This window comes from Musa acuminata, chromosome BXJ3-5 (assembly GCF_036884655.1).
Source record: "Musa acuminata AAA Group cultivar baxijiao chromosome BXJ3-5, Cavendish_Baxijiao_AAA, whole genome shotgun sequence".
In the NCBI taxonomy this organism is placed as follows: Eukaryota; Viridiplantae; Streptophyta; class Magnoliopsida; order Zingiberales; family Musaceae; genus Musa; species Musa acuminata.
Window position 1 is genome coordinate 25,192,789 of NC_088353.1, and position 15,923 is coordinate 25,208,711.

At 31.8% G+C, this 15,923-nt stretch overlaps 1 long non-coding RNA gene across 1 annotated transcript; it reads left to right on the forward strand.

The window, feature by feature from the left end:
- Nucleotides 1-510: 510 nt before the first annotated feature.
- On the forward strand, nt 511-7,701 carry LOC103973566 (uncharacterized). Its single transcript, XR_010496787.1, has 3 exons — nt 511-955; nt 7,001-7,317; nt 7,660-7,701. It is a non-coding gene; the product is annotated as an uncharacterized LOC103973566 (long non-coding RNA).
- Nucleotides 7,702-15,923: the final 8,222 nt, after the last annotated feature.

A 15,923-nucleotide genomic window follows, 5' to 3' on the forward strand; every position in this document is an offset into this window, starting at 1 on the left:
TTTTATGTGATCATAGTCTTATAATTATATATCGCTTCAAATCATAATAAAAAAAATAAAAAATTATTTGGATTGTAGAAAAAAAATGATAAAGATGTCTCGTGTAATATTTTAATCCCACACTTGATAGGCAAAAAGATCCTGATATGTATTCCTTCAATTCTACGTTGGACTCATAATTTCAGATCGATCCCAAACACCAACGTCGAGCTCGGACTCGTAATTTGACCCAATTCCAGTGTTGCTCGAGTCGAAAGCTGGACTGTGGATTCGTGACTCGAGTCGTAGGTTGCGCAATCTTCCATCGCTCGCGCTCACACTCGTTCTTTAGGCTCAATCCGATCCGAAGTAGGTGAATCTGAACACAATCCTGGGATTAGGCGAGTCAATTGATGAGTCAAAGTCAAAACGGGTCCGTGACGCGGCTTGCTATTTACACACGGCAAAATTCCGGATCCAAAATCTTCTCCTCGTCATTCCGATTTAATTACCTCCTTACGCCCATCCACAGCCAATCGCAAATTAGGAGAGAGAGAGAGAGAGAGAGAGAGAGAGAGAGGGGTTTCGCTCGTTACCCAACCCCCCTTCCGTCGAAACCCTAGCTTTTCTTTCGACAACGATCGATCACGTCTTCCGACCTCCCCTTGGCCGCCTCCCTTTCAATCAGCGGCTTCCCCTCCCTGTTTCCAATATCTCGATTTGCTTTTGCTTTATTTGTTTTCGTTGTTTTCTGGATCTTCAGTTGGTCAGGCCAGGGAATTACGATTGTTTCGCATATATTTCTGATTCAGTTGGTCGTTTCTTGACAGGAGAATTGGATTGCATGATTTCTTGGCGAAGCCCGGAGGAGGATGATCGCTCGTCGGCCGTCTTGGCGAAGCCCTCCGTTGCTCCGTCACCCAGCTTCGCGCCAGAGACGCCCTTTACCCCCTCCTTCCTCGCCGACAAGAAATCGGTGCGTTTCTTTTTCCCCTTCCATCTTGATCCTTCGATGCAATAGCTTTAGGGTTTCGATCTTAGTAGAGCTTAGTATGTCTAGGATTAGCTTGACTCAGAATCAATTAGTCCAACTGTAAACCCCTAACAATTTTAAATTTCAAATAATTCTAAAAATAATTAGGAATCAGAAATATTTCATCCCTTTTTTATTTGATTTGGATTATTAGATCTTCTAAATTAGAAAATAGATAAGATTTGATTAATTAACAATAATTTTAAAATTATCATAACTAAAGTCATAAATCTATTGATCCCCTTCCCATAGCCTTCTCTATTCATGATAGTAGCGTGAGACGCTAGTTCTAGTGGAAAGACACGAGACAATTATCAGAGAGATAGGCTCTTGGACTTTTTCAATTTTTTAGTAACATGTAAATTTTATATTTTTCATGATTAAAGGATGCATAAACCAGTTTATAATTATTTTTCAATTTTGACATTAGATCTGTCCACATGAAAATCTTATTTAATCATGATTAGAAGTTTTGGTTCTAATGATTTGACATTTTTATTCTATTCTCCATTTTTTTATAAATACTTCCTAGCTTTTTAAATAGAATTTTCATGAATTATATATATTTTTACATGAATTGTTACACTTTCGATTCATAAAAGCAGCTTTTAATTTTTGTTTGATTATGTTTTAATTTAAATAAATTTTACTACATGATTAGAACATTAGTATGTTGATTTTGTAATTTTTAAAAATAAGAATTATTTTAAATTCTAAGGATATTTATGAAAACAAAATAAAAAATCAGAATTAAAATCGGAGTTAGATCATCAATCAGACTTGGTTGGACCTAACCAACCTAGTGGCTTGCATAGTGTTTAACTTGGTTTGGGTTTTTGACCCGCCTTGATTTGCAGCTCGACCCGATGTGGTGCGTAGCTCGTGACATGGGTCAATCCAACCCTGTTTGGTGCAGCTTGAATTGGCCTACCTTTTGTGGTCCAACGCTTACACCTGATCTTGGTTTTAAAACTCGATTCCACTTCCTAAATTTTGTGAACCAGGACCGAACAACATATGATCGATTTTGGAATCGGAATCACAACCGACAATTCCAGTTTTGATTCGAACCATTGATTAAATTAAAAATATATTTTTAAAAAAAAGTAAAAAAAAGGATAATTTTTAAATTTGATGTATTTCAATGCATGTAATGAGTCTAATTATATTAAAAATTGGTATAAAATTAATAAAATTATAAAATCATTAATCGTTGCCCGCATCGAATGTCTGGTTAATATGGCATATAGTGGTCATGTAGGATAATGACTATTTTTTTTTTATTTCTCTTATTTTTCACTAATATTACTATCTGATCCTACACTTTCATGATAAGTAATTAAATAATTGTTTAAACCATCTATTCGAAAATTGGGATAAAAAACAAAAGCGACAAGGTAAATAAGTGGAATCAACTAAAAATACATGAACAATAGGATAATAAACACCATACAATGTATAAGTAGCATTATTAAAAATTTCTAAAATTTCTGAATTTTTGCACAAATAGTCAGTCATACATTGTTTGCAATAAATATACATAATAATTTTTTTTATATTTAAAATTTTGTATTAGACAATTCATAAGTTGAATTCCATCTAGTAGGAATGACCACACAAAATTTTAACGTCTTTTGCCATTTAATTTATAATTACAAGTGATTATAAATAATGATTGGTCTAAAGTTGCGCTAAAAAAATGATTTAAGCTACACCAGGGCAATGCATTATTATGATCATAATATTACCCCACCATGGTTGTACGAAAGGAGTCTATTAATTAATACTAATCTTCTATTGACAAGAAAAATCATGGAAGTTTTAACGAAACCATTCCTAAAATTCATTCTCATAGAATATCAATGACCATATATGGCAGATTAGTTTGAGCAATTAATTATGTTTTTATTTCCATATTTATTAATAGATATTTCTTGTAACATTTTGTAAAATTGGAGTTATTCCTTGACATAAATACAGTATTATTCTAAGTGAAAAATAATATGATAATGTATTTAATGTATTTAATGTATTTAAAGCTAAATAAAATAGTTGATGCATTTTCATATGTTACAAGAATAGTACATACACATCAGATATTTAAGATAAATCAGAAAAAACATGTCATTTGAATCAATAACATGGAATTAGAGTCTTGTTTATCATAATATTATATTGTTGATAAGGAATTACAGGCATGAATGAAGAATATGAAGTTAAAATTTTGTTTACCATGATCTTATATTGTTGACAAGGAATTGCGATGAGACAATTGGGGAAAAGAAAAATCATTTATGAAGTCTAACAAAAGTTAATGATAACAGTATATTCTATATTTTAGATTCTAGGGCCCACATTAATCCATGACCTATGTGATATGTGATGGTTTATATTGACATAATGACACCAAACGTTTGCATGCCACATGTACAAAAATTAAGATCATAAGAGAGAGAGAGAGAGAGAGAGATATGGATGAAACATTAAACTTTTGACAAACTTTGATAATGACAAGTTTCATAAAATATGTGTAATCAAATAGTTAGTTAGATTTATAAAAGGTAAAAGATAGAGAAAAAGAAAATGATTATCAATATCTCAACTATCCCAATAACTTGATGAGCTCAGAATAGCATGAAAAGAGAATATTTAGATCTGAATTGATGATAGTAAATTCATCGAATTGTATATACAATTACATTCATTGAATTCTATATACAATTGCATTCATCCTCTCATTTCTAATGTAAGATTTATTGTGGAATTGAATAAGGAAGTAGACACTTGAAACCGTCCACTATAAGCTTTTATTTATTTATTTATTTTTTTTCTGTTAGCTAATAGCCCTTTCAAAACCCTCAATTTTAGTTTCTTTGGTTGGGACAAAAGCTTTGAATCATTATTATCCTTTGGATAAGTTTGGACATGTTGACGAGGTTAGTTTAGAAGGGGTAATCCAATTTTGCTCTCCCTTTTCATTTATGTTATTCAATTGAAGAAATATGAAATCATATGCTTATCTTTATTCTTAACAAAATGATTCCCTTTGACTATCTATAATATATAACAACCTTTTTAATCTGAATTTGTTTTAAAATTATGTGTTTCCAAAATTTTCTTAGACCATATTTTTCTAAAGTAGTTACTTGTACTCTCATTAGAAAGAGTGGGGAGATCACATTTGTTAACGTTGTTGGGGTTAACAAAATCAAATGCTATCAAACTACTTATAAATTTCAACTTATATCTTTCTAAAATTTCCCTTCAAATTAAAGTCTTAAAACTTTTTTTTCTTAACTTTTATATACCATATAATTGTAGATTTTTTCGAAGTTCATATAAATTGCACCAAAACAGAGTCACAATTTAAGGATAACCAATTTAATTGTTAATTAATTACATTAATTCTTCTGATCATTTTTTTGAATGTTTGATTAAGCTTAATTATGAGTTCATTAGTTAAAGGTTTAAAGTTATTCACCTTTTTATTAGAACATCAATTATATTTAATGGAAAATTTTGTTCAAAATCATTTTCAAATTATTTCTACTCGTATAATGAATTGTTTCTAAACCAAAATTAGGAAAATAATATATGTGACGGACATGGAGAGATAAAAAGTTAAATACAAATGGATAATACTTTTTTCCTGTAAAAGTTTATGTGGTTGAGATAGAAATTTTTTAGATGAATGTTTCGATAAAAAAATATTTTTATTTATGAGTAATTATATATAACTTTGATAGGGTATAAAATGAGGAAGAATTACTTAATTTGGTATAAAAATGTTTAAACCAGACTATAAGTTACGTTGATAGAAAAGGCAGGTAGCAGAAGATCAAAAATGTACTTTACTAAACGTATAAATTAAAATTTTAAATATTCTTGATATAACTAAGGATTCAATGATCAAAAAAATTCTATACAGCTGACCCAAATTAGTTGGTGCATGCTTGTTTTTTTTTTTTGGGGGGGTAAAATTTGATGTAACTAATAGATAGAAGATGGTAAAAAAAAGGTTTTATTAAAATTTATAAGTAATCTTGATACAACTAAAGTTATTGCTTTATATGGAGTTCAATAAACAAAAAATTTCATATAGTTGAACAAATTAGTTGAGATGGCTTGTTGTTTTTCTTTTGGTTTTTGAAAAACTTGATCCATTTTTATACCTAAAGGATCATTTTGATATTTCAAAATATAATACCCTAAAACCATTTTTAAAATAAACATGATTATTTTCAAAGGCCACCACCACACAAATAGGCTATAAAGAAAGGCATTACCTCTAGTGTTTTATCCATATCATTTCTTTCTCAAAGATTTCAAACTTTGTTAAAGAAGATATTCTTAATGGCAGTAGACCAACTACTTCATCCACATTGATTATATGAACAAAATAGTTGCATTTATGAACATGAAGCGATTATTCACTATGTATATACATGCATGTATATATTTATATATGTATATATGTATATATATACATATATACATACATATATATATATATATATATACATACATATATATATATATACATACATACATATATATATATACATACATACATACATACATATGTATATATATATATACATACATACATACATACATACATAAATATATATATATATATATATATATATATATATATAATCATCAATTAACTGTGTTAGATAGAATTCCTCTAATATATTGATAAGGGAAAATAGATGAGGTAGACCCTAAATTTTGAGTTAAACGTTGCTCCCAAATGTTTAGATAAAAAACTAATTAAATGACACTTATGTTCAAGAATGAAAGTACTAAAAAAGAGTAATAATTTCAATAAGTAACATCCAAGGAGCCCAGATGATTGAAACATAGCTTTTGAATCTGATTAATTTTGTTTTGACTGACTTGTAATTCGATACATTGATCAATTTATGACAAATTAGAAAGGAATAAACAGTTCATAATATGGTCTCACAGCACCCAAGATCTTTAATGGGATTCAAAGTATGATTAAGATGTCATTACAAAATAAAAATTCATCAGAATAATAAAATCGAAATTAAAAAAGGATGCGTATAACCAAAATAGAGAAATTAGAAGGGAAAAAAAAAGAGGAAGAAAAGGTATATGCTCATCCACACCAAATAATAAAAAACATAGAATTATATCCTCATATGTTTCTTCTTTTCTCTGCCTTAGGGAAACAAGAGATATAACTTTGTGGAGGAAACTCCTTTTAATGTTGAAGGAGAATAAATAGAGATATAAAGATTAAGATATCTTGTTTTATTAATTTCATTAAGTATCACAATTAGGTATTAAGAAGTTTTATGTCAAAGCCTATATGGTTATGTATTACCAAATAAATGTAATTATATTTAATTAATTAGAATAATCTTTTTAACTGTGACGGAAATTAAAATATAATATTTTGAACAAGTGAAATAATTAAGATTATGATAAATATATGTATCTATAGTTTTTGCCATGATTAGGTCTATAAAAGAAATCTGCTTGAATTTGAATCATTGACTCAAAATTCAAGTTTCCTCTCTTTTTCAATGTAGGATCAAATTGGATCATAGTTTTCTACTTAGATCCAAAATATTCATATTATTATCGAGAAATTACAGTTCTAGAAGGTTCTTTTTCTTAGTATTTTAGAATTTTTGTAAAAAAAATCTAGAACACTTGTGATCCATTTTGTGAATATATATATATATATATATATATATATATATATATATATATATATATATGTGTGTGTGTATCTTGTAGATAGATATACATGAATTGTAAATATTACTTAAGATATTAGATGAAATTTATTAAAGAAAATTACAACAATCAAATGGTCTTTTGATTTACAAAAATTTTCAACCCATTATGTTCATAATAAACAATAACTACAGTGTGGCAATATGAATTTGATCCTAAAGTGCAAATGGATCGTTAAACATCCACTTCAATCCAAGTTATATAATCAATCAGATCCGGAGCTAACATTCACGAATCGCCCCAAGCTTACGTGATCGGATCATTGCCGCATCGAACATTCGGATCCGGGTCAACAAGCGACCGGATAAAGAAGGCTTAGGAAATTGAATCCCATGAAGACCGCTTTTATAATGGCGACGACTCCTCCCCTCGTTCGCATACTCTCGGTTACTTGCCCTTTTTCTACGTCTCCATAATCTCAGATCGCGGTGGCGATCGTCGGAGGGATCAGGGAAGTGGAAGGGATTGCTAACAGCGCCGAGACCGAGCAGCTCGCCCGCTTTGCCGTCGAAGAACGTAACAAGAAAGAGGTATTTTCTAAATTTCTTTCCTTTTCCCTTTTGGTGTGGTTTCACTTCTTTTTATTTCTGGAAAATAGTAATTTGATCATAATTTTCTTTTCTATAAGTGTTGTATGATTCCCAAAATTGTGTTTTTTCTGGAATTTTTTTATAACTTTTCTTTAAGAAAAAACCCCCTTTTGTTTTTTTTTTTCTCATTTCGTACTCCACTTCAATCTTTTCACGAGATCGAAAAACCCTAAATTTGAGATTATGTTTCTTGTAATCGGTCTTTCTTTGTACATGTTTTCCTGGGATGTATATTGTGTTGGTTGATTCAAAGCACTTAAATCTCTTTGTGTGTTGATGAAGACTGCTCTCTTGGAGTTCTTGGTGCGCGTGGTCAAGGCGAAGGAGCGGGTGGTTGCAAGGGGCCCTGCACCAGTTGACCGTCGAGGCCGTCGATGCAGGGAAGAAGAAGGTCGACGAGGCCAAGGTGTGGGTCAAGCCATGGCTCAACTTCAAGGAGCTGCAGGAGTTGAGGCACGCTGCGGACTCGGCCTAAGGATCATGGTCTTGGGCAAGGTAAGACGATGGATGTTGTGAGACCACATGTTGCTTACAAGTTGGTATTTATCATGTCTAGCAAGTATTATGATGTTTGCAAGACCACAAGCAGGCATTTTTTTTATGTATAGGAGATAATTTTCGTTGTCGCAAGACCACTGGTCGTTTGCAATAAGACATTTTATTCTGTGAATTAGGTTCTTTGATGTTGTGAGACCACACTGTGTTTTGCAAGTAGGCTATTTATTAGTATTGCCTCAATCTTGGATAAAAGCAATATTTTTTACATACAATCTTGCTAAAGCTTCAAACAACAACTCCCATAATAGGTGATGAATGAAGATTTATTTTTTTTTTATTAAAAAAATTTCTAGTGTTGAAGATAGAGATTAGTAAAGGTCTTATATTCACATGGAATCAAAGGGACGAAAGATTCTTGACATGGTGGCATCACGTACAGAAGATTCTTCAAACAATCACGAGGTAGAATCACCGGGAGTCTCCCGACTCGTAGGTATAAAATTATGAAGGTTCTCAAACAATCTGCTCCAGATACTATCAGACAAGTTACCTCTGATGCGTCACGTAGCCCCCCGTCCCCACCAGTTTCGCATATGTCCAAAATGCTGCCATGTGGAATGCATTCCGATTCTTTAATTCGTCCGTGTGTCCGTCGTTGCCAATTCAACGTTGGTTGGCCGAGCATTATTGGAACGGAGATTAGGACCTTCTCTGTCTGGTGAGTTAGGGGAGTGTGCTTTATATGGTTTGTTCTACACACCCACCTCTTTTCCAAAACTCGGTCAGAAAACAACAACGAAACGATGGCAATTTATCCAAAAAAAAGAAAAATCTTAATAGTAAGATTTTAGTGGTTGATGCCGGAGTTTTTTTTATTCTAAAACCAAAATATTCTTTATAAAATTTAAAAAAAAATACTCGATGTCCATTCAACCAAAATAATTTTTTGGATTGAACCAATTTGATGGCCTTGAATCAAGCCTAATTTATAGTTTAATTAGAACTTTAAGTATTTGATTTATTTTTATTAGGGCCTTGATTATCCTCTTCTTTTTTTCAAATCACTCCGCTATCCCATTCTACCAATGCAATAGCACCATCGAAGGTCATCGTTGCCAACCTTCTTGTTGGTGGTAGCCAGCAATATCACGGTCGTCGTCGCCGTCATAGTTGCCAACAAGAAGAAGGGATCGCACGAGCCTTAGTCGTCTAAGGCGACAACAAGTGAGTGTCATCGGAAAAGAGAAGAAGAGGGTCGTACTGATGGTGTTGGTGGTGGCGTTCTCGCCATCAACTTCTTGCCAATAGGCTATCGCTTGAGAGGAGAGGAAGGGGGGTCTCAATTGTCATCACCAATGATGCAAAAGGTGGACGTTGCCTTCATGACAATAGCACGTTGACCTTCCTGTTATTCGCCATCGTTGTGGTCGTCAGTTGAGCATTCAACGTCAACGATTAGTGGGGCAACCGAGCTGTGTAGCATAACTGTCATCATTTGCCTTCCCGTTGGTCGTCATGACCATGTCCATGAGCCTCGGTGATGAGTGGTCGCCAACATCGACATTCTCCTTTTGGTTCGTGTCTATGGTCACCATCGCCAATGAAGTCATCTATTGAGCTATGGGGATTAGTTGGGCAACAAAAGTATAGCATAGCTATCGTCAATGTCCCGAGAGGTGGCCATCGCTGACGTCCTTATTCCCGCGGGTAGTTGTTGCCTTCAACAAAACCATGCAGAGCCTCGGTGATCAATAGTTCATCGTCATATCCTCATTTAGTTTTTGTGCAACTTTATTGGATCGTTATATGATTTATCATAATATTGATAAAACATTTGCAGTGTCAATAAAACCTCGACACTATCCTTTGTTGTGTCACTAAAGTGTTTGCTGCATTGGCCTATCGTTCAATGCATCGTGAACCATTTACCACAACAACAAAAATTATTTAGTGTTAAATGAACATATCTTTGTAGTTTAGTCTTGCTAATGTAGAGTGCTATTTAAGTATAGACTACTTACGATAAGGATAGTATACCTATACAAGTATGTGTATATAAATTTTTGATAATTGTACTGTACCATTATAAGACATTATAAGCTTGTGATAATTTCAAATCTAAAGTTACCATTTTACAATTGATGTTACAATCCTTTTATATTTTTATTTTTAATAATATTTACATAGTAAATTTTAGGATTTTTTTATTGAGATATATTTTGTTCAGATCATCGCATGCCAAATTTTATTAATTACACTAAAATCATAAAAAAAAATAATAATACTAATCAACTTAGAATCATGTCATAGTAGTTTTTAATAAATTTTGATTGATTATATTCATTATAGCTTAAGTTACATTCGACCACAGCTTCACTTCAGACCCCTAGTATAACATTATCCATTTGTGGTGGTACCACTAGATAGGCAATGGTACCACCCTAGACTAATGTTCTACTAATCTAGGGTGATGGTCCTTATCTTAAACTTGGTGATAGTATCACCAAAAATTAAATTAGGAAAAATAACACTAAACATATTAGAATTATGTTATGATTGTTATAAAGAAGTTTCAATAAGTTAAAAAAAAAAGTAAAATTATACTCGAGTTCCACTCACGATCACAAATTCAATCCCACACATGTTAAAATGATGTTATTATATCAACCTAGAAGTTTGGGTAAGTTTTGAGATAATTCGTTATTTAAACTGAAGTTACACTCGGTTACTAAATAAAAATAAAATTTCCCTTATTTCAATAATTAATGATATAAAATAAAAAAAATTGATACTAAACATTTTAGGATCATGTTATAATAATTTTGGAGAGGTTTAAATAGGTCTGGGGACAATTCTCCTATTTACACTTGAGTTACACTCAAGTTACATTTGATTATAAATTCAATAAAAACAATCATATTTCAATAATTAATGACAAAATCAAGAAAAATAAAAAATAATACTAAACATTTTAAGATCATGTTATGATAGTTTTAGATAGGTTTGAGGATAATTCCCTTATTTTCACTTGGATTACACTCAATCGCAGATTAGATCCAAGATATCTTTATTAAACATGACATAAATCACAATAGAAACACTTGTTCACAATAGCATTAAAGCAATTCATAAACCAAACAAATTGTCAATACGACATGGAAGCAATTTACAATAACATTAATCAGATTACCAACATGCCATCATATTATCAAACAATTTGTATAAGAATAGAGGCCATCATATAAGATAATTCGTACGACATCACATTGTCGATGTAACAATGACCATTAATTATATATTATAGAGGAAGTGATACAGTAGTTGATGAAGCATAGGGTGGTGAACGAGGGAGTGACGTAAGAGGGGATGATGAAGAATGGGAAGGAGAAATGGGTGATTTAGGCTTCTTTGACTTAAAAAACGAAGCATTAATTGCGTATAACTTAATAATGATTAATATATATCATTAAACTATTATATATATATATATATATATATATATATATATATATATATATATATATATATATATATATATATACATATATATATATATATTACCTACATTACCCATTTGATCTATTTTCTTACCCCCAAGTCGAAACGATGTACGTAATGATATCATTCTATTTATATACAAAACTAAATATTATAAATGGAGAATATTATATTCAAAATTTAAGTAAATGCAAGAAAAAAGTTAGAGAAATTGACTATTCTAAATGATTAGTTTCTACAAATTATTTTCACCGGGCAAAATATACAACGAGTATTTGTTCAATTTCATCAATTAAAATAAGAATTGTAAACCCACTAATATAATTCTACAATCAATAAAATGGTATTTTAGAAAAGTTATCAATACAAAAACATGAGAAATGTTATTTCTTCATAGAGAAAGCTATATTTATAATTTCACGCTTGATTGTAACTAAAAATAAGAATTAATCGATTCAAACATCATCATGAACATAGAAAACTATTAATGATAATCCTAGAAAGTGCTCTTGAATACCTCCACTATGCTTATTGATCTAGACTCAAAATCTTGGCATCTCAACAATAAAAAATTCACCAACAAAAACTAATAAAACTCTTACGTGGTGTCAAAAATATAAATATCAATAATTAGTGAACAGTCAACTATTTTTATCATATAAACATGCAAAACCTCTAAGGACTTTCATAATGTTAATAATGTTAGTACACATACTTAATGAATCTACGAGAAAAATCAATTTCAAAAAAAATTATCACCTTTTCTTTTAAAAAAGGAGATGTTTGCTGCTAGACAGAAGAGGATGTTGTCGTTGATAAAGATACTATCGTTTATAGTCGGAGAGGAGATGAGATCATCGCCACTTAATGATGTTGTCAATGCAATCACGATAGATAAGTTGATGCCAAAGAAGGGAGGATGTTGTCGCTGTTTGCATGTACCAGAGAGAAGCAAAAGAGTTTGCTATTGTCATTTATCACCAAAGAGGAGCAGAGAAGTTTATCATTGCTAGAGATGGGAGGATACCGTCGTCATTTACAAATACCAAAGAGAAGTAGAGGAGTTTTCCATCATCATTCACCATCAAAAAGGAGCAAAGGAGGTTGTCGTCGCTAGAGAGGGGAGGATGTTTTCGCCATTCGCAAATACAAGAGAGGAGTAGAGGAGTTCGTCATCGTTGGAGAGGGGAGTTATCACCATTCACAAATACCAAAGAGAAGTAGAAGAGTTCGCTATCATTGGAGAGGGGAGGATGTCATCATCGGTCGTAAATACCAAAGAGGAGTAAAGGAGTTCAATGCCATTAGAGAGGGGAGGATGCTGTTGTCATTTGTCACGAAAGAGGAGCAAAGGAGAGGAGCGCTAGCCGACAATTACATTAGGGTTATACTCATTCGGTGTAACTAGTATAACCCCAATGCCTTTTGATTCAAACTCGACCCGATCCACTTTATAGGATCCAACTTGAATCCATTTGATTTAGACCCAATTAGCCCTTGGATCAAATCAAATTGTTTGGTTCAATAAAAAGGGTCAACCTGATTTCAAAGACATTCTAGATATTTGATATTTTAAATAAAATGATTGGCCATGGTAAAAACCAAAGATGAGCAAATTATTTCGTAAAACCTCATTATTAAAAAAAATTAGTTAAATTGCCCATCATACAATACATATATATTTTTTAATCAGGCAATGGGTGCATGTTAGCAAGTTATATTGATTGACATTTGACTAAGCGTATAACACATTTCTATCAAGAAATACTTCAATACACGAGGAGAAGCCATTCTTAATTATATTTCAACATCTCCTTAAACAAAATAGCATAAGGGAAAATGAAAGCAAGGTTAAATTATAACTTAATTTCTAATTAAAATTATCATGTATTAATTTCTATTTAATACATAAATATATTCTTAGAAAACAAGACATGGAATTGGGTCTATAATTAAGGGATAGGAGATACAATAACAATTAGTAAGCTTCTGCATAGGTTGAGTAACATAATCAATGTCCTATAAAAGTAATAGTCACTAGTCACCTCTACCTGTTTTATAAAAGTCAATAGTCATTTCTACCATCATAGGTGTCCTTTGGGGTCTAACTCGAAAGAACAAACCACACAGAACCGACACAGAATAGACTGACCAAGAACTAACGGAGATGAAACTCTTATATAATTTCATATATAGTTAAGAATTGAAACATGATCTAATGATATCATATTTCAAAAGTATCATAGAGATCCCCTTTCACGTAAAATGGTTAAAAAATAAGCATTTTATGAAGCGTATCTATTTCTATATTTTATATTCCTATGGACATTTTTATATTATGTTTACTTAACACATTCTAATATTATGATGGGTATATAAATAAAAGTACATTTTTTATACTACTTAAATAGGATCCTAATACTCCCAACTTTTTGATAGCTCACAAAGCACATGAAAGGTAATCATGGTTCAAAAGTGTTCCACATAACCATAGCTATTCAAATGTTTCTCTTGGCAGAGAAAACGTAATTCTAGGTTTGACAAGATAAGAGCTATACAAAAAAAAAAAAATTAATACAGACCCCGTCAAGGAAATGTGTTCCACAAATCAAAGCACATGATAAGAATGGAAAAAAAAAAAGTTCAGAGAATGGATCCCAAATTTTGGTTACAAACCTTGTATTATTATAATCACTAAAAGAGATGATTTCTAAAATAATATCCTCACCAGTACAGTGCTTGATAAAGACACGACAAAGATTTCAATGCATGCATCCAAAGTAAAGGTTGTTCCTACAATAGTACTATCTTGCAGATATATACATATAGAATAACTATGCGACCCTAAATTCGTAATAGACTCTCTAAGCATATCGTCAGATCATAATGTCTTAATTATTATGTATCCAACTTTGTAAAAATCAGAAGATCCAAGCTGCAAGCATGCATGAACGTGATTTTCATAATTTTAATTAGTAAAAATTATGAATCTAGGAAAAAGAATAAGTTGATAATAGAAACTAAAATTGATTGCTTCAGTATACAAGTGCTCATGTTGCTAAAAGCAACAGAGCATATAACAACTTGACGACGAAATTCTCTTTGTCTAGATTACCCCAGTTTTATTTTTAGTAAAATAGATACTGGAATTGGATATCTATCATTGAGGACATTGTATTTAGCAAGGACTGCTATACAATAAAACACTCCGTTAACTATCTCTTAAATAGGGTACTTGACAGGATCATTTTAATCAAATTGTCTGATTAAATTCTCTTTCTCCAATGTTCCATCCATATCCGAACTTGTAACAAAAGATTTTTGCAGAATTGCAATATATAAGGATTTGCAATAGATACATAAATTGAAATATACAAATAATATCCAACCATTTCAACCCAAAAAAAATCTGACACAAGTTGATCAATGTGAGTGTAAATCATTAGCAAAAAAGAAAAAAGAAGAATGAACTTGCCCCTAATGAGGCAGGAATGGGAGGCTTTTTTTATTACATACCGTTTGTATTATTATATTATATATAATGTATTTATTAATATTAATATTAATATTAATCTACATATTAAAGATCTGAACCTAATAGCTATAGCTTTAACATTCCAACTTTAATCACAAAACTAATCTTGTGTTTAATTTTATAAATTTTGGTATTATTAATTAACTTTTTCCTAAAATGAAATGGATTAATTAGAAAAATATGAAAAATTCGTGGGCCTCGCACCCCCTATGGCAATTCCCCACCTGCCCATCTAAATAGAGAATGAGGTGGATGCGAGATGGGGATGAGGATGTCACCATCCCATCCTATTGACATCCCTATGAGAGTGTGAGTGAGTGAGTGAGTGAGTGAGAGAGAGAGAGAGAGAGAGAGAGAGAAAGTTTGAACTTGGTTGCTCATCTTGTTTCGATAAGCTCTTCTAAACTTATGTGATTCTATGGGACCAGGGGCGACACGATTTTAGCTTTTTGGTGGAGGATGCAGGGTGCTAGCATAAAGAGTTTTGTTCTGGCTTAATTTCTTTGGGAGGTGAGGCAGGACCACCAAGTTTGAAGGAAGGGATATGAAATACATTAGTATATTCACTACAAATAAAGATGAGGCTGACATGAATGACGATAATAGTGGTATAATTGTATTCGACACATCTGGACCCTGTACAATGCTGGGCCAGGCCTGATTTTGGGATACCACTATCTACTATATCGTAATTGGTATGAAACTATTCACTTAAAAAGTAGTTGCTGGGCTAACACTAACACAAGGTAAATCACCCTTGCTACATTCTAGAGAACGATAATGATGGAATGTTATGCTTAAAAGCACAAAATTATATATATTACATCTATCATTGTGTCCCCAAATCTTAGTCTTACACGATATTAGGGAACAAGAATACAAATTTCTTCTGGCAGTTATTTGGCTACTAGGATCAGCAGGCTGGTCCTTCTTTTCTTTTTTTTTCCTCTTTTTTTGCTTGGGAAGAAAAGAAAGATCAGCCAATGTAACCCTCATAGAAAATTTGTAGGCAAAC